We start from the raw sequence: 20,705 nt of genomic DNA, 5'->3' as shown, positions 1-20,705 counted from the left end.
CCAGTTGCGGCGAGCAGGGGCCACTCTTCATCACGGTGCGCGGGCCTCTCACTATCGCGCCCTCTCTTGTTGCGGAGCACGGGCTCCAGGGGCGCAGAGCCTGGCTCTCTTACTTGACCAGCCTCTACTATAAAGCCCTCCCTAAGGTCTAAATACCTTATGAAACAAGAACACTGTCTTGGGGCAACTAAGTCAATGTCATTTCGGTACTTGGCAATCCCCAGCTCCCAGTTCTCCTTGAGGTTCCATACCAAGAGCAAGGCTTTGACCACTTGGCCCACAAAGCAGCTCCTGCGGCATGAATTTCACCCCCAGTCCGTGACTAAGTTTGAGCCATCGGGCTCCCCCTTGAAGGAAGGGCGACGTGATTTAAAAGAAGTACTCTTGATTTACAAGAATGAGAAACAGGAGTCTGAAGAGGAGAGCACCGGAAAGACCAGGACTGGTATTGAATCAGTGTCCAAGGGGGCAGCCATCCCCCATCCACGTTTTTTTTTTTAACTGAGCATCTCTGGCTTTCTTGCTTCTATGTCATTTCTTTATTACTATTTTTTTTTTTTTTTTTTTTTTGCGGTACGCGGGCCTCTCACTGTTGTGACCTCTCCCGCTGTGGAGCACAGGCTCCGGACGCACAGGCCCAGCGGCCATGGCTCATGGGCCCCGCCACTCCGCGGCATGTGGGATCTTCCCGGACCGGGGCACGAACCCGTGTCCCCCGCATCGGCAGGCGGACTCTCAACCACTGCGCCACCAGGAAAGCCCTCTTTATTACTATTATTATTAATTAATTTTTATTGGAGTATAGCTGGTTTACAATGTTGCGTTAGTTTCAGGGGTACAGCAAAGTGAATCAGTTATTCATATACATATATTCACTCTTTTTAAAATTCTTTTCCCATATGGGTCGTCACAGAGTATTGAGTAGAGTTCCCTGTGCTCTACAGTAGGTCCTTATTAGCTGTCTGTTTTATATATAGTAGTGTGTATACGTCAATCCCAATCTCCTAGTTTATCCCTCCCCCCTTACTCCCTGGTAACTGTAAGTTTGTTTTCTATGTAGGAAACACCCACTTTTGCTATTAAGAACCAGCTGAGTAAGGGGGTGGGGTGGGAAGTGGCTTTAAGACTATCTAGATGGTTCCAGGTCCCCTCCCTGCTTTGGGTCTCCCATACGGTGGAGCATGAAGGAAAGGAGATGTCAAGACAAGCCCCCCCTCGCTCAGCCTGTTGAAGGTTTGAAGGAGATCCAGGTGTTTCCCACTGTCCTAATGTGATCCATTTGCTTGGGGGGCGGGTGTCAGTGTAACATTCCCCCCGGTCAGCAGTGCCGGTCCTATTAGCAGGCACACCAAGAACATGGAAAGAATCTGTGGCTTCTCTCTCCCCAAGTAACACAAGAGAAACCTGCATCTTGGAAAGGAGCAGAAGAAATGTGAAGGACCAAGCTCTTCTCTTAAAGGAATAGAGTCGTGATGGAAAAGAGACTATTTAAAATGGAAAAGATCTGAATCCACTTGGCAAACTGAAGGCCATTTTTCCACCTGCTGCTACCCAGAGCCCTGGAGACAGAAGAGTTAGACAATGTGAAGCTTGCTTTCTTTGCACAGCTGAGTTGTAATTGTAAAGTCTGCATGCCTGCTGCATGCAAGATGCAGTAGGTTCTGGAATTAGATAGTGGTGATGGTTTTACAACTCATGGATACACTAAAGACCACTCAATGGCACACCTTAAAAGGGTAAATGGATGGTATCTGAAGTGGATCAATAAAAAATTAATTTAAAAAAGTTCCCCCCCAACCAGAAATGAGAGATCCACTGCAGTACGGCTGATTTCTTCTTCATTAACTTTTCTTTATGCCTTTGTGATCAAAATCTGATACATTTTAATTTATCTCGTGTTTGCTGATGTCTTTATCTGGTTTGAAACCATTTCTTTATTATGTGCTTTAAGACACAGGCACGGCTTCAGGAAGACCCAGGGGTTAGGAGTGAACTATAACACGAATGTGTAGCGTAAAATGTAAAGCTAACCTGACACGAAGATATCTTGAAATAATGATGCGTAAATACAGCAACTTGACTGCGTTTATTAGAACTTTAATAAACCAGTACAGTTTTAATCACTACATGTATTAGAGTAAGTCCAGAAAAGAGGTGCAAGGCAACTCCAGAGATAGATGAGGTTCAAACACCTGGAGGTTTGGTGTCCAGGACAGAGAAAGTGGAAGAGTAACTCAGCTCTTGCCTGGAAGAGAGAGTGGAGAGGTCACGAGAAGTGCAGGGAAGTTAGGAGTTGGGACACCTGACTGCTGGGTCCAGCCTGGACTGTCCTATAATGATTGACAAAACCACTCCCGTCTCTGGCCTCTAATCTCCTCACCATGAATTGAAATTGCTGGGCTTGGCGGGAGAGAGTAAGTGACAGTCTTCACCTTGACAACACTTACCAAGGTCTTTAAAATGTATCCACAAATAAGTGATTTGTAAGAAAATAAGTGGGCAGTTACACAAAGCTCTGTAGAAAAGGATTTTTATTGTGAGACTGTTTGTAATACCGTCCAATTAGAAATAGACTTGCTTGACGTGGAAGCGACCTAAATGTCCATCGACAGACAAATGGATAAAGAAGATGTGGTACGTGTAAACAATGGGATACTACTCAGCCTTAAAAAAGAAGGCAATAATGTCACTTGCAGTATGGAGAGATTATCATACTAAGTGAAGTAAGTCAGACAGAGAAAGACAAATAGCATATGACATCGCTTATATGTGGAATCTTAAAAATGATACAAATGAACTTATTTACAAAACAGAAACAGACTCACAGACTTAGAAAACAAACTTATGGTCACCAAAGGGGAAAGGTTGGGGGAAGATAAATTAGGAGTTTGGAAGTAACATATACACACTACTATTTATAAAATAGATAACCAACAAGGACCTACTGTATAGCACAGGGAACTATACTCAGTATTTTTTAATAAGCTATAATGGAAGAGAATGTAAAAAAAAAGAATATATGTATATATATATATATATATATATATATATGTATACCTGAAACTAACACAACATTGTAAATCAACTGTACTTCAATTAAAAAAAATAAATTAAAAACAGAAAAAATAGACTTGTTTGCCAAATAATAGGTCATTGGTTAAATAAATGTAGAACAGTTCTCGAAATTCATTTCACCCAAAGCCAGTTTTCTGAGGATTTTCATTTTACAAGATGATCAGTTTATCAAAATTTGTATCTTTTAACTCTTTGTGAGGTGTATATAATTTCATATTTGATGGGATGTTTTAACAGCTTAGTTTACTGACGGTTTGTGTTAGTTTTCATCAGCTTAAGGGTATAACAATTCTTATCAAATGTAATTGTTTTAAAAGCTTTTGAAGATTTCTATGATGCTTTTTTTTTAACATCTTTATTGGAGTATAATTGCTTTACAATGGTGTGTTAGTTTCTGCTTTATAACAAAGTGAATCAGCTATACATATACATACATCCCCATATCCCCTCCCTCTTGCGTCTCCCTCCCACCCTCCCTATCCCATCCCTCTAGGTGGTCACAAAGCACCGAGCTGATCTCCCTGTGCTATGCGGCTGCTTCCCACTAGCTACCTATTTTACATTTGGTGGTGTGTATATGTCAATGCTACTCTCTCACTTCGTCCCAGCTTACCTTCCCCCCCCCCGCCCTGCCGTGTCCTCAAGTCTGTTCTCTTTGTCTGCATCTTTATTACTGTCCTGCCCCTAGGTTCATCAGAGCCTTTTTTTTTTTTTTTTTTTAGATTCCATACATATGTGTTAGCGTACGGTATTGGTTTGTCTCTTTCTGACTTACTTCACTCTGTATGACAGACTCTAGGTCCATCTATGATGCGTTTTTAAGGAATGCTCTATTTTTAGAAACTAAGGATAGTTGAGTCTTCTTAGAACTATATTAGCCTTAGTTATTAGTAATTAGTAGCCTAATTATTAAGAATAATTATGAGATAACCGGAGAAATTTGATCATTTACTGAATATTTGATAACAGTAGGAATTATTGTTACGTTTAATAATGGTATTAAATTTATGTTGAAAAATGATTCTCTGTCTTTTAGAAATGAAATTAAAATGTTTATGAATGTAATTTTAGAAATAGTAACTAGTAGCTTAAATGTAATATGAGATATGTTTGTTTCTGTAGTTTCCTAGTTCATTTCTTAACTTTATCTTTACGTTTTTAGGATTTTAAGCTAATTTCTAAAAATTCTTTGACCCTAGTAACATGTTTTTGGTTATGTTTGAGGCTCAAGTCTTCCGCTTCTTTCTAGAAATTCCTCTACACACCTTCACTTCCTTTCCACATCTCAAAGCTGTTCCGTCCTTTCGTATCAAATGATTTTACAAACAGCTGACAGATCAACACAGCTTCATTTCTCTGTAGAATCCAGAGTTTTAGCATGCTATATGTGTTGGGAATGTTTGATCACTTCCAATTTCTTTCTGATGCTTCTAAATTTAAATCTAAACTTAAATTAAAATTTTAGGGCTTCCCTGGTGGCGCAGTGGTTGAGAGTCCGCCTGCCGACGCAGAAGACGCGGGTTCGTGCCCCGGTCCGGGAAGATCCCACGTGCCGCGCAGCGGCTGGGCCCGTGAGCCATGGCCGCTGGGCCTGCGCGTCCGGAGCCTGTGCTCCGCAGCGGGAGAGGCCACAACTGTGAGAGGCCCCCGTACCACAAAAAAAAAAAAAAAAAAAATTAGTTTTCTAATTGCACAACCCTCATACTTGATATGCCATTTGAAGAACTAGCAGGAGAACATTAAAAATGCATAAAGTTTCTTTAAAAAATAGAAATAATATTCAAGTAGTTAAAAAAAACACATCTTCTGGTAAATTGAAACATTTGATAAATTCATCAAATTGGCCTTTAGGCAACTGGCCTTTGTAAAATTGATCTAGAAGATGATACCTCAACACGAAAGAGTACTATTGGTCACTAAAATACTGTACATTATATTTGTTGACATAAAAAGATATTCACAATACATTTAAGCTAAGAAACAATACATATAACATAATACCATTTTTGTGAGGGGAAAAGAAATAAATAGGCAGGAAAAGAGTCTAGGAGGAAAAATCCTAAAATATCACAATGTTCATCTACAGGTGATGGGGCTGCAGGTATTTTGGGGTTTGCCCTTTTTATCTTCCTATCATATATATATCTGTGAATAGGAAATTATATATATATACGTTATACATATTTAGATATATACAATTATATATATATACACATTTTATATACATATATATAATTTCTTATTCACGGATATATATATAGGTATACACACACATATCAGAGTCGGAAGGACCTTAGGTCACATTATTATATAAGGGTAATTAACTACCCTTATTCTAAAATTTTAAAAGATGTTTTTCATTTTGTGTAAATTATATATATGTATGTATAACACACACATATATACGTGTCTTTATTATATATATGTAGATATATAAAACATGTAATATACACACACATACATAAACTTGTACAAAAATGGATAAAAATTTTAAGACAAGAGAATCTGAACCCATGGCCTAAGGTCCTTCAAGCCCTGTTAATCTGTGAGAGTAAAGAATCTGGGGAGGATGTAGCTGGAGCCGTCGCCTTTGCTAAGATTGCTAGGAAAAGAAATGTCAATCATGACGACGGTTACAGACCTCAGGAAAACGGCTCAGTGTCCAGGAGATGCAGCCAAGTGCGCTCTGGATGGACAGCAAGGGCCTGCTGGCTGACTCAGGAGATAACAAGCACTCAGGTCCCCAGGTGTACACAAGAGGCAGGTTCAGTTGATACCTACAAGCCCCCTTCTCTTTGACTCCAAGAAAGTTGGAAGGTCGTGCCCAGATCCATGATGGGAATGAGGTGAGGGGCAGGGAAGGAGCTGGTGAGGCTGGGGGAAGGCTAGGGGCTGAACTGTAAGAGAGGAGGCCAGGGTCCTGACGCTCTCATGACAACAAATACACCGAAGATGCAGTGACACCCCCGGAATCAATGTGCACAAAGCCGATCCCCATTTGCATAACTTAGTTGAGCAACTTCACACAGAGGAAGACACGGGGGATTGATGAAACAAGCAGGGGATTTTTGGTTTTGTTTCTCTTAAAAATAAAAGGGAACACTATGAAAACAAGATGAGCTCATGGAAACTTAGGTATCACAGGGAAATGTATCATTTAAAGGACCAGAAGAGGAAATTCAAAGCAGAGTCTGAATTATGTACTACAACCCAAGCAGTGGAAGAAACATCAGCCCTGTTTCTAGCCTCAGATTTTTATGATCAATGATCCAGCCACCTATCTTTAGAAGTATATACAATGATATATTTAAATTTTACTTTAAGAGGTCAGTCAGGTTTACATAAATAGATTTAACAAAAAATAGAAATGATTATGAAATTGAGAAAAAGTGAAACTAAGCCCAAGACAGCGAAAAAAAGCTGAAGGTTATATCTTACCATAAGTTTCTGCACAATCGTCAGATACAGACCACAAATCTCCAAAAGTTTAGGTTTTCTAGAGGCTAAACCAAAGATGAAAACATGCCGTGGATAAATCTGCTTCTCTGCAACAGGCTTCCTCAGCCTCAGTACTATTGACATTTTGAGCCAAAAAATGATTTGTTGTGAGGTTTGTCCAGTGCACTGTGGGGTAGTTAGCAGTATCCTTGGCTTCTACCCACAAGATACCGGGTATGACAACAGAAATGTCTCCAGACATCGCCAAATGTCCCCGATGAAAGCTGCGTGGCAGGAAGCCTGATGTTTCAATTACTGGTAATGATCCTAAGTATAGATATGTTCTGTTACAGAGTGGGGCAGAACAATATGCTTTGTCACTCACCAGTGAAAGGTAGGTTTACTATTCCATTATAAAATGTAAAGGGCATAGCCAGAAATCTTGTTCAATAGATGTCTGCCACTCTGCTCACACACACAGAAAGATACAGACTCACAAAGACACACGCACACAGACCTGGTGTTTGTTGGACTAGACCCAGAAACTTTCTATGAGAAAATCATCGCCCTGACGCTATACTTAAATACAGACAAACTAGTCTCATGAGATAAAGCTAGAAGAGACAGTAAGAATGATCTATTCTACCCACCCCCTCTTATGAAGAAACTAAGACTCAAGGAAGTCAAACCAAGATTAGTTACTAATAGATTTTATTTTCACTGAAGGGAACAAAAATAAACCTCATTTAAAAGGATAGTAAACAGAATAAAGAGTCCAGAAATATAGCCAGTTGATCTTTCACAAAGCAGAAAGGCAATTCAACAGAGAAATGACAGCCTTTTCAACAAGTACTGGCTAGAAAAACTGGACATCCACATGCAAAAAGAAAAATTAATCTAGACCCAGATCTTACATCTTTTACAAAAGTTAACTCAAAATGCATAACAGAACTAAATGTACAAATGCAAAACTATAAAACTCCTAGAAGATAACATAGGAGAAAATCTAGATGACCTTGGGCTTGGCGATGACTTTTTAGATACAAAACCAAACGCATGAGCCATAGAAGAAAAAAATTGATAAATTGGACTTCATTAAAATTAAAAACTTCTGCTCTGCAAAAGACACTGTTAAGAAAATTAAAAGACAAGCCACAGACTGGGAGAAGATCTTTTCAAAACACAAAGGACTAGTGTCCAAAAATACACAAAGAATTCTTAAAACTCAAAAATACAAAAACAAACAACCCAATCAAAAAATGAGCATGAGATCTGAAAAGACACCTCGCCAAAGACAGAGAAATGGCAAATAAGCCTATGAAAGATGCTCCACATCATATGTCACGAGGGGGATGCAGATTAAAACAATGAGATACCACCACACACCTATGAGAGTGACAAAAATCCAAAACACTGACACCACCCAAGGCTGGGGAAGAGGCAGAACGAAAGGAACAAAAAATGGTGCAGCCACTTCAGAAAACAGCTTGGTAGTTTCTTACAAAACTAAATATACTCTTAACATATGACTCAGTAATTCTACTACTTGGTATTTACCCAAATGAACTGAAAACTTCGGTTCGCACCAAAACCTGCCCACAGGTGCTTACGGCAGCTTTATTCACAATTGCCAAAACTTGGAAGCTACCAAAACATCCTTTGGTGTGACTGGAGAAACAAACTGTGGTCCATCCAGACGATAGGACAGTATTTATCAATGAAAAGGAGTGAGCTATCAAGCCATAAAAAGACATGGAGAAAACTTAAATGCATATTGCTAAATGAAAGAAGCCAATGTGAAAAAGCTACATACTGCATGGTTCCAACTCTATGACATTCTGGAAAAGGCAAAACTATGGAAACAGTTAAAAGTTCAGTGGTTTCCAGCAGTTGAGGGAGAGGGAGAGCTGAATGGGTGGAGCACAGGGGATTTTGGGGGTACTGAACCATTCTATATGACACCATAATAGTGGACACATGTCATTATACATTTGCCAAAACCCACAGAATGTACAGCCCCGAGAGTGAACCCAATGAAAACAGTGGACTTTTGTTCAGCATAATGTATTAATACCGGCTCATCAAATGTAACAAATGTATCACACTATGCAAGATGTTAATAATTAAGGGAAACCAAGGGGGTGGTGAGTACTACATGGAAAACCCTCTGTACTTTCCACTCAGTGTTTCTGGAAACCTAAAGCTGCCCTACGAAATAAAGTCTGTTAATTTTTTTAAAGTATATTGTGATAGAATAGGCATCAAGCCACATACTTTTCAGGGAGTATTTCAGAAAAACGTATCCTCAATTTTGAAAAGGCTATTGCCTTAAAATATTTCTGCTGAGAAAAGTTGTACACAGCTTCCGATGTGCCCCTTCCAGGCACCCAATATTCTCTACAACGATCAAGGGGAGGCTGTTACCTGCTCTGCCTTAATCATTGTGATGTAAAACACAATCGAATTTCATTCCATCTTCTTGACTGAATTCCCAAACTTCTACAATTTTAGCTTGGAGAAATAACTGGCAAGAGGTAGAAGTTCTATTAATGTTTAATAATAAAGTGGTATTCCTAACAATATGCCTGTAGCCATTTACGATAAATGCAAGATACGACTGATTTAGACATAAAAAACGGCAGGCAGAGACCATCTGATAATGCAGCGCTGAGTATGCATACATATTTGCATAGTGAACAGGATTTTATCAGAAACTAGTAATCCTGCAGAAGCACCACTGTCAACCAGTAGTTCAGTAAGTCGATTAAGTAAAAGTAGGATGGGTGGCAGATGCGTAAACTACATGGTACCATTCAAGGGACTATTGTAGAGCCACTGAAATTGAGGACAAGAAAGTGGTTGGATCTGGTGAGTAAAACTGGATCAGGGATGCTAGGAAGGAGGGGCAGGTGTCTGATGTTTCACGTTAGAGCTTTTTAGTTGTTTTGCTTTTTAAATTACGTGCAAGTATCACCTTGAAAGTGATACGCACTCATTTTTAAGGACGGCTAAAAGAATTCTGTGACTAAATTTTAAAAAAATGTTTATAATGTCATTTTTTAACAAAGAGAGGTTAAAATTTAACCTACACTGTGATCACATATGTAGAAAAGAGTTTAAAAAGGAATATGGAAATCAAATTAAATCAAAATGGGGGGAGAATCAGTACAGTGTTATGATATGTGATGGGTTTTTAAATTACAAATTAAAAACAGTTGCTTATTACAATAAAAGAAACTAATTTTTAGAAATTAAAAGAAAAATTATATCAAAGGTAAAATAAAAACACTTTCACACTTCTATGGTCAGTTTTTATTTTTCTCCCTCTCCATTGCCAGCAGTGTAGCTATGACAAGCTACACTGTTTTACTTCCATAAAAATATAGTGGTTGAAAAGAAAAAAAGGGACTTCCCTGGGGGTCCAGTGGTTAGGACTCTGTGCTTCCACTGCAGGGGGCAAGCGTTCAGTCCCTGGTGAGGGAACTAAGATCCCACATGCCGCATGGTGTGGCCACACATTAATTAACTAATTAATTAATTAAAAACACAGTGGTTGAATTAAACACGAAACACAGAGAGCCACTTACTTACGCCAGCCATCTCAATGCAGTATGGCCTCGTAGACTGCATGAACTGGGAGGCCAGCGGCCCCAAAGGTGCAGTTTCTGTCCTGCTGCCTGGATGGCAGGGCCGCCTCACTTTCCTCCGATGCAGTGCGGGAGGCATCGCATCATCCCCACGGGGCTGGGCTGGAGTTCAGGGGCGTCCAGGGAGACAAAGGCACAGAAGGCCCTTCCTTCCCGTGGCCTGGCTCCCACTCTCACGCCCCGAGCTTGTGGTAAAGTGTGATGGCTAAAAGCCCGGCAACGACTCTAACCTGGGAGACCAGAGGTCACAGGCGCCAAGACTTCTTTAAACAGAAGAAGTAAGGAAGAGAGAGGACTGGAAACCATTCCCTGGACTAATAAGCTTGAGGACAAAGCCCTGACTTACCCAGAGTAGCGTAGGATCCCAGATGCCGGCAGAGAGGATCACTGCACGCTCACTCCAGCGGTTTAAAAGTGCAAAAGAGGAAACTGAGGCCAGGGCTGGGTCCACAGTTACTTTCTTAAAATAGGTGTGGCCCAGAAGTGTCATAAGCTGGAGGAGAAGAAAGAGAAGGCGGAGAACAGGTCTACACCGTGGTTCCCAAACGGTGTGCCGAGGCAGCACCCCAGGGTGCCGCGGCGAACCCCCCCCCCCCCCCGCCCCCGCGTTCCTGGGGGATAGTTCACATTTTCAAGGGAATCACAAGGACCTCTGCTGGACACTGTGAGAACTACTAGCTCTACCTTAGATTGTGCTACACCCCCTTCACCCACTCACATCTGCCTGAAAGCGGATTCTCTGTGGTTGCTGTGATAAAAAGCAGCCATCCCAGCTAGTGGGAAGCAGCCGCATAGCACAGGGAGATCAGCTCGGTGCTTTGTGACCGCCTGGAGGGGTGGGATAGGGAGGGGGGGAGGGAGGGAGACGCAAGAGGGAGGGGATATGGGGACATATGTATATGTATAACTGATTCACTTTGTTATAAAGCAGAAACTAACACCATTGTAAAGCAATTATACCCCAATAAAGATGTTTAAAAAAAAAAAAAAAAAAGCAGCTATCCCATGAAGATAAACCTGGGTCAGAAAGCGAGGATGGTGGGATCCAACTAAGATGCCAAGAGTTGAGAGGGCGTGTGGCACAGGTACACCCCCTCCCCCCAGTCATGTCCATGTGGGAGAACAGACAACTGTTCTGTCTTTGCTTTCGGTGGGTGTGTATCATTTTTGCAAACGGTACTACGTTGTTACAACAAATGCAGGTGAAGTGGTTTGGACCCACCTCCCTAGTCACTGGAACTCTTTGGTGCCTCTTCTGCTCTAGGATTGCTGTGAGAAAGTTACTGCGAATGTAATTTTCATTGGCTGTGAACCAAGGGGCTTTGGGAACCTATGAGCCTGCGCCTTTAAAAAGGGTTTAGCACCAGGAGAGCACAGAGCAGGTGGGTGCTGTCAGCTGCAGCTGCCAGGCTGAAAGAACAGAGGGTGCGGCCCCTGCAGGTGCGCTTGGGAGGCAGGGGGGTGTGGCGGTCTGCCTCTCACGTTGCCTACCCTGCTCCGAGGAGAAACCACTGATTCCCAGGAAGTGCTGACGCCGGAGAGGATGCCCCTGGTCACTTTCGGAAAATTTTACACCACTTGGACAGCACGATGGCTCTTCTGTTGAATTTCCATTATTCTTAGTGCAAATTTCACATTTTTCTCACCACCCTCATCACCCAGGCTCAAAAGCTCTGTCATCTCTGTGACATCCAGGTCCCATCTTATCCTCTGGAGTCAGGTCTCCATGAAGCCCTGTCATCTTCACAATGTAACCATGCTGGGTTTCTAGACTTAGGGAAAGGCATGGACCAGATAAACAGTGTCATTCTGACAGTTTTCCCCTACCTTAGTCTTCTTTCTCTACGTTATGATATAATTGACTCAAAGGTCCACTTTAAGTATAACTGTCCTGGGTGGTGTGGTCACCTCCTAGCCGGTCTCTGTGGCATCGGTCTTTTCCCCACTCTTTGCTCGTTTGTGAATTATCATTTCATCATATCATTGAGATTCAAAATCCTTCAGACTGCCTTCTACTATTTACCTGATTAAATGAATGAATACATACATATACTCAGAGCCAAGCTTCAACATTGATTTGTGCTCTCACTCACTGCCTCCCTGCCCACCTCTCTATATTTACATGACATGAATGTAGATTACAAGATCTATTTTATCATCTGTCTGTCTCTCCTTGCGGGACTGCAAGCCCCATGAAAGTAGAGATTTTTGACAGGTCTGTACCCTGTTGTATTGCCAGCCCGGAGAACAGGGCTTGGCGCTTGGAAATGCGCTATACATGTTCATCATCACATGGAATGCCCAGTAGAATAAATGCTCAAGAAGTGTTAGGCATTATTATCACTACTATACCACCACCTCGAATTCTGCTACCAACACCTCTCCTATTGCCAACAGGATAAAAATCTCAAATATTCAACTTGCCCCTCACAGCCCGGCTCCAGTCCACCTCGACACCGACTGTGTCCAGGACAGAAACTTGTATTTATTGACATGGCGGCACCACACTGCCTTCCCCGTATAGGCAAATCCAACTGATCCTCCAAAGCCGCATTCAAACCAAGTCTTGTCTACATCCTTCTCTCCCAGACTACTTCTCTCCATAATCGATTCGGGACATAGCCGCAAGCCCCGGGATGCCTCTGACGGTCCTGTTTCACGTGGTTCTGTAACTCTTGCATTGGACCCAGTTAATGTGTAGGTGGCTCTCTCCTCCATGGAGACTGTAAACTCCTTGAGATACTATATCTGCTCTGCCTCTCACCCTGCTTCCACCACCGAGACACACGCAGTCCCCCTACCTGGTCACCATGATGCAGCAACACACCTTTGTCGAATTAAAGTTGAACTTGGAAACCCCATGGACTACAGTTTGCGGTCAGAAGCAGTTCTGTACACAGATCCCATTCTTTTTATTAGCCACCTCTCTGGTTTATAACAGATGATCAAAAAATGTTAGTGCCCCAAACTGTTTTTAGTTTCAGACATATCTAGACCATGACAGCCACCAAGATGCCCCCATTCACTGAGAGTCTGCGACCATTTAAAGAATTTGGGCTGAAATCTCTACTTAATAATTTTGCCCAAAATGAAGGAGCCCAGGGCTTTAGGATGAGGAAATTTGGGTCCAATCTGGTTCCTGCATTTATTAAGAGCCATATAAACATCAGCAAGTTACTTAATTAAACTTCATTCTACTTGGGACTTCCCTGGTGGCGCAGTGGTTACGAATCCACCTGCCAACGCATGGTCACGGGTTCGAGCCCTGGTCTGGGAAGATCCCACATGCCACAGAGCAACTAAGTCTGTGGGCCACAACTACTGAAGCCCACGTGCCTAGAACCCGTGCTCCGCAACAGAGAAGCCACCGCAGTGAGAAGCCCGCACACCGCAACGAAGACCCAACGCAGCCAAAAATAAATTTTAAAAAAACAACACGAAATCTAGCACCAATGGGACAATCTGTTTTTTAAAAAAAAGCCTTCATTCTACTCATCTGTACAATGTAGATAACACTCCTCTTTCAAGGGTTATTGTGAGGATGAAACGCAGGAGCCTAAGTTAAATGCCCCGCCTCAAAAAAGGGAACAAGCGGTTACTTCCCGTTTTCCCTCCCTGTCCCCCAAAACAGCGAGAGCCAGATTATAGTGACAATATCGCATGTAAGTGAAGAAAGGCTCATGTGACTTTTGGCACACAAAAAATTGCTAAATAAAAATTGCTAAGGAGGCTTTAGCTCTATACATGTAGCTGAGGAGCGTGGGTTCCGCTGACAACCAAAGCACTGCAGTTTCCTCAGCACGGCAGCCGACCTCTAAGGAACCCCACCTCCAACTCCGACCCAGCCCTCTGTTCCCGTTACTGAAATGGAAGTGGTCCAGATTTCAGACCTCTCCCCATCTCACCCCGGGCTCCCCTCAATGAGTCCGCTCAGTTCTCTGACTGTCTTTACAGCCTCACTCACCTCCTTGGCAGGCAAACGCGTTCCGTATCTGCAGATCTTTCTTTTTCAGTTGGCTTTGAGTCTTTTCTCGGGTTTTGTCACCGACAGAGTAAAAACCTGAAGGATTCTATTTTGGGCTTCAAGGCGGTTAGGCTGAAGGACCAAGGGGAACAAAGGAGCAAAGAGCGGGAACGCAACTCAGTCCTGGGTCCTCCACTCCCCAGGTTTACACCAAAGGATAAAGCCACCTCTACCCAGCTTCGGTGCCCTCAGAGCAGAGGCCCAAGCCTGTCAGTGCAAGCCACCGTGTCCCGAGTTCCTCCAGCAAAGTGGCCGTTCTCCGCCCATCACCCCTCCGCCTCCGGGATGCCCTCCAGCCAGTCTCACGCTGAGCGGGAGAGTCAGGACGGGCACATTCGCCCTTTCAAGCAGCCCCAGGAGGAGGAAGTTTCTTGTTCCCACGGGCCTGGGTTTTTCTCTTTTGGGTGTGTTTTCTCTTTCTGAAACCAGGAAGCTTGATTTGCCTAATGGTCAAACCCAAAAGGATTACAGATTCTTTCTGCAAGAACCCACAGTCCCGTGGTCCATCCCCCACTGTTAAAAGCAGCCTGTTTCCAAACCACCCCGACCCAGGGGGGGCTTTCTGTTCTCCCCAGTGAAGCCTGTTCTACGCCATTATTTTGATGAAAAATACCATATTAACAGATCACTCATGTTTCTGTTTGCCCCCTCTCACCAAAACACTAAAAGTGCAAACACTAAATTATATCTCAATTCCCTAAAGAGACAAAAATCACACTTTCTTTTCCCTCTGCCTCTCAGTGCACTCACTTGGAAACTGAGGCCACTGCCCCCTACCCCCAGGGCCACAGTAGGGTGAGCTGGTCCCCAGGGCACCCACTCTGGGAGGGCTCTCGTCAGCATCACTTATGTGCGGTTACCCACAACTGCCTGATTTTTCCCAAAGAATCCTTTCTGCATTTGTCACTCTTAATTCTTTTAAACGTATTTTCAGTTGCGCCGGCGAGAGCAGGATGTCCTGTATTTGGTCCTCAATGTCTTAATTAGGCCACGATTCCTAACGTGAGCTAAGCATTAGAACACCATGGGGGCTTTTAGGGGAAAGGCCCCGGCTCTACCCCAGACCATTTAAATTAGGATCTCTGGGGGTCAGGCCTGGGAGGCAGCATTTTAAAGTCTCCACAGGTGAACAAGTAACTCTAAGACTTTTAGGTAGTGGTGAGCGCACTGCAGAAAAAGCAGGGTAGCAGAAGAGGGAGGGACGGATGGTGGGTGAGCAGGTCTGTGTGAGAACATGCTTGAGCCGAGGACCCCGTGCAAGGAAACGGCCCCGCGGAGTCCCGCATGCGGATCAGAGACGGAATGGGCGGTCGGCTGGGCTGACACAGCATCAGAGGCGGGAAGTCGGCGAGGCGCCATGTCCCCCGAGCACCCTGGCTGCTTCCCACTGCAGACCTGCTTACTCAGCCCTTCCTTCAACTCGGGGCAACTTTTGTGCAATCCCTCAGCTTCCTTCCAGTATTTCCCCCTTTCTGCTTACTATAGCCAGAGGAGGTTTCCATGGAAACGCAAAGAATTTCTACTAATGCCACAGGTTATTCAGTTTAAATTCATCTTACATATGGAGTCATAGTTGACAAACATGGAACTTCACATCAGGAAATCTGGGGGAATGTGTTACAGCCTAGACCACCGAGTGTCCCAAATGTATTCCTCTACCTTGTCTGGACCTCCGTCTTCTCCTCCCTTGTATATCACGTGGGTCAAACTAAACACCCATCTCTTCCAGCTCAAATTCTGTGCATCTGGGGTCATTGTCACTTGTTGAATCTAATGTAGGAAAGACATAGGAGGCACAAATACCTGCAAGACACGGGCCTCTCCCCAAGGAACCGAGGGGATTAGTCCTGGGGTACGTGGAGGCTAATTTCCCAGGATGCATATACTCGGGGAACTCTTTTCTTCCCTTCTTTCTTCAGTTCCTGTCACCAGCTCATTCACACCATCTCCCCCTCCCACACTCCCTCAACTTCACAAGTCTGATAAAATATTATTAGAGTGGGGCTTCCCTGGTGGCGCAGTGGTTGAGAGTCCGCCTGCCGATGCAGGGGACGCGGGTTCGTGCCCCGGTCCGGGAAGACCCCACATGCCGCGGAGCGGCTGGACCCGTGAGCCACGGCCGCTGAGCCTGCGCGTCCGGAGCCTGTGCTCCGCAACGGGAGAGGCCACGACAGTGAGAGGCCCGCGCACCGCGATGAAGAGTGGCCCCCGCTCGCCACAACTAGAGAAAGCCCTCGCACAGAAAGGAAGACCCAACACAGCAAAAATAAATAAATACATAAATAAACTCCTACCCCCATCATCTTCTTTAAAAAAAAAAAAATATTAGTGTATGCACTGTGTAGAAACATTTAAAGAGCAGTTTCAAAGCATGACTCTCCCTGATCTCAGTCATCACCCCAAATTACCAAAACCTGGTCTTTTATTTTTCTGTCTGTACACACACACACACACACACACAGTGTTACCATCCCCACAGCTCTAGTTTAGAGCCAGACAGAGGTCAGTGTGTGCTCGTTTCTCAGGGGTGGGGCATCGTGACACTCAGCACACCATGAGGGATTTATGTCTTCCTTCACATCTGGTGCTCAGGAATCACATCAAAGGCAGGACACGCATTTGGAACCATTGTTCCAGTGTAAGTGTCTACACTGCTGCCCTCTGATGTAAACGCACGGCTCCATTGCTCTATGATCTACACTCTGCCCACGCCTTCCTGAGTGGTGTCATGTTTGGAAATCAGGCATAAATCTTTCAAAATCACCCAAAGTAATCTGATAATGTCCAGAAGCAGCAGAAAGTTTCTCCTGAGAAGCACGATTTTTAAATGAGAAAAGAGCATCCGATGGGAAACACAACCTCATCAGTTCTAATCTACTGGTTTTAAATAGCTAACGTCTATTTAACTCTTACTGTGTACCTGGTACTGTGTCAAGCGCTTTACGTGGACTGTTTCATTCAGTACTTAGGACAATCCTTCATATACTACTATCATCTCCATTTAACAGGTGAGAAAGTTGAGGCTTAGGCAGGTAAAGTAACTTTTCCAAGGTGACAGAGGCAGTAAACAATGGAGCCAGAGTTGACCTGCTCGCTTTCTGGTAAGCACCATTTGCCCAAGAAATCCCAAGAGTCCACATTTGAGCACACGCAGTGAAAGCGAGGACCACCGTGCCCCACTGCCCACCCAGAATGGCTGCCCTCTGGGAGTGCGTGAGACCGGCTGTCGGATACTGGCAGGTAGAGGGATCCTTAGTGGGTGGGGTGAGGCTGGCAGAGGACAGGAGCAGGAAAGAGCGATTACAGAATACACCTGTTCAGGGCAGAAATGGGTGGATACAAACATCTACTCAAGAAATGTTACAAGTCCCCTCCTGATGCTTTACAGAAGAAGACAGAGTCAACATTTCTGAGCTGGAGAGGACTGAAGAAGTCATCTAGGCCAGCAACCTCAGCATCTCCTGGCAACGGCTTAGAATGGCCAACTCCCAGCTAGACCTCGGGCATCACTCTCGTCTATAAAACAAGGAGGCTGGACTAGTGAATCAGTGATTCTGGAACTTCAGCAGGTGTAAGAATTGCTGGAGGGTTTTCTCGACCTCAGGTCGCTGGTTCCACCCACAGAGGGTCTGATTATGCAGATCTGGGGTGGGGGCGGGGAATTGGCGTTTCTAACCAGAGGCTTGAGGATGTCTGGAACGGCAGAACGAAATCGTAAAAGATCAGGCAAAGAATGGTAAGAGTTGCAGTGGAAAGCAGGCTGCGTCCAGTTCTAGAATTCAGAGAGCTCGGACAGCCGCAATGCACTGTGATGGAAACACATTTCCACAAGGAAGAACAGATAACAGACTAGGCTTTAAGTCAAGGTACAGCCTCAGTCAACCCATGTTTAATATACGAATTATAAAATGGATCTTTTCATCTAATTAACAAACCCATCTCTACTCCCTGTCTATTTGGATGCCATTCAATTATCGCAATTCAAAGCAGGAGAAACCTCAGGCACACAGAGGGCTGAGAGCCCCTCCAAGTCCAGTGGCCCTGGATCCCCTGACACGAATCCACTGCCATTGTTCACCTTCTCTGCATCTGTTTGAAACAGCTCCTCTGTTACAAACAAAACGAACAAGGTCAGGGGGTGAAACAAACAAAACAGCAGCTGCCTTGATCTTTCTTCCTTCACCAAGTAGGTACATCTTCGGGATTTTGTTCTGAGATGGTGTTTTCTCATGTCTGGGAGGTGAGAGGGAGGCTGGCGGGAAAGAGGTACAAACAGCACAACCACCACGGAGACTGTTGTCTGGATTCCCAGTAAAATTCTGGAACGGAGGCCCCAGGGCCCCAGGGCTTGGGCTGGTGGCTGGATGCCTGCAGATGGTCTCGGCAGGGCCCAGTCAAGGCTGCTGGTCGGCCTGACCCATGCACATGGTCCCTCCCTCTCTGAGCCCCAAAGAGGCCTGACACTCTCACACGTGGAAACAGGGGCACTCTCGCTTTTTCTTCTCCACTGTCACTTGAAGGGAACATCCGCTCCCTAAGGTATGGGCTCATCCCAGCAGGTTTCAAGTTAATACATAAAACACAGGGAGCAGAGGGCTGGTCTCCTGAGGACACACTCAGTGTTCCCCGAGCCCCTGAGAATTAGGGCCTGGACCCCCCGACTTACCTCAGAACCCTACACTACCAACAGAGCTGAACTGAAAACTCTCCAGGGGCTTCTCTGGCGGTCCAGTGGTTAGGACTCCACGCTTCCACTGCAGGGGACACAGGTTCGATCCCTGGTTGGGGAACTAAGCTCCCGCATGCTGTGTGGTACGGCCGAAAATAAAGAAAAAAATTAAAATAAAAAAACCTCTCCAACCTGGCTTTCCTTCCTCTTGCTTTCCCTTTACCATTCTCCCGCCACCCCCTGACACACACACACACACACACACACACACACACACACACACACACACACACTCACACAGACTCACACTCAAGTACACACACACTCGCACTCACACACACACCATCCGCCATGCTGCACGCTGCTATTTCCAGTTACCTTTCCAAGAACGACAGCTCTCTCCCCCGTTTCCTCATTCCTCACAGGACAGAGCTTGGCAAGAATCACCCTTCACGAGAACCTACATCCTGGGCTTCATAAGCCGCTTGCATCACCCCGACACACCCTGTGGACCAGCCCCATGGAAACCCAATCCTGAGGCCTCCATCCTCCTCTGAACCATCGCACCTGCTTCTTCCTGGAATAACACCCGCCCTCCCCCGCTCCGCCCGCCCCATAAGGAGCCTCCTTCTTCTTGTTTCACATGAAGCATTTCAAATCCCACGTCCTGTGTGTAAAGCTGTCCTGAGCTGCCAGGCAGAACTGCCCATCCCTCCAGCCTCATCTCTTATCCACGTAGCACCCTCAGTGCCCAGGATGCTGCCAAGCCCATCAGCAAACACTCAACAAACTTTGATGAACTATTTAACTAATACAATCATTTATGTCCAATTATTTCCCCTTCAGCCTCTCAAAAGGCTCTTTCACTCACACCTTCAAGATAGTTGCAATTCAACAATTATTATTTTTTTTATAATCAATTAATTTATTTTTGGCTGTGTTGGGTCTTCGTTGCTGCACGCAGGCTTTCTCTAGTTGCAGCGAGTGGGGGCTACTCTTCGTTGCAGAGCACGGGCTCTAGGCATGCGGGCTCAGTAGATGTGGCTCGCGGGCTCTAGAGCACAGGCTCAGTAGTTGTGGCACACAGGCTTAGTTGCTCTGCAGCATGTGGGATCTTCCCGGACCAGGGCTTGAACCCGTGTCCCCTGCACTGGCAGGAGGATTCTTAACCACTGCACCACCAGGGAAGTCCCAACGATTATGTTTTAATTCTTTCACTAAAGCCAGTGTTTTCCCGATTTGCTAGTTCACAAGAACGACTGAGATTATTTTAAAAATACAGATTCTTGGGCCCTGCTCTAGGCAGACCCCTGAATCCGAATCCACATGGAGAGTGTGGGCATTTGTAGCAAACAGTACAGGTAATTCTTATACTGATTTTGACTAAGGGCACATTTTGCCCCCCCACTAAAATGTGAGCCGCTTTGGAAAGAGAGGAACATAGTAAACTCTATTGACTATTCATACCTTAATGTGAATTTCTGGTAAAATGCTTTATTAAAAGATTTAAATAGAAGGGATGGAGAAAAAGAAAAAGTCATGGGATAGGCCCGGTTTTGATTTTTGCAAAACATTCTCTGGATATGAGGCCACTTTACAGCCAAACCCTCTGTAATCAAAATACTTATCTAGTCAAGTGGCCTCTTCCTATATAAGAATAAAGTCAAGGTGAATGAACTTTTTACAGGGGCTGCTTTAAAAGAAATTATAATACTTGTAGCCTGTTTTTTTTAAAGATGTATCTTTTTTAATCAAGAAATGCAATATCACAGCTCGTGTACTCTTGTTTTCCCCTCATAATGATAGAATTCCATATTTAGGCTAAAATTTCAGAAAATACTTAAGTGCAGCC

At 44.4% G+C, this 20,705-nt stretch overlaps 1 protein-coding gene across 1 annotated transcript in view; it reads right to left on the bottom strand.

Annotated features, from left to right (window-relative positions):
• LYN (LYN proto-oncogene, Src family tyrosine kinase) overlaps positions 1-14,582 on the bottom strand; it is a 76,770-nt gene extending 62,188 nt beyond the window's left edge. The window contains exon 1 of the mRNA XM_065895107.1: positions 14,157-14,582. The gene's annotated coding sequence lies outside the window, so the exon portion shown is untranslated. The remainder of the gene's footprint in view (positions 1-14,156) is intronic.
• Between the last annotated feature and the right edge of the window lie 6,123 nt (positions 14,583-20,705).

The sequence above is a fragment of the Phocoena phocoena genome, chromosome 17 (assembly GCF_963924675.1).
Source record: "Phocoena phocoena chromosome 17, mPhoPho1.1, whole genome shotgun sequence".
NCBI lineage: Eukaryota > Metazoa > Chordata > Mammalia > Artiodactyla > Phocoenidae > Phocoena > Phocoena phocoena.
Note: the sequence above shows the minus strand (reverse complement) of the source record. Positions and strands in the feature narration are given on the sequence as shown.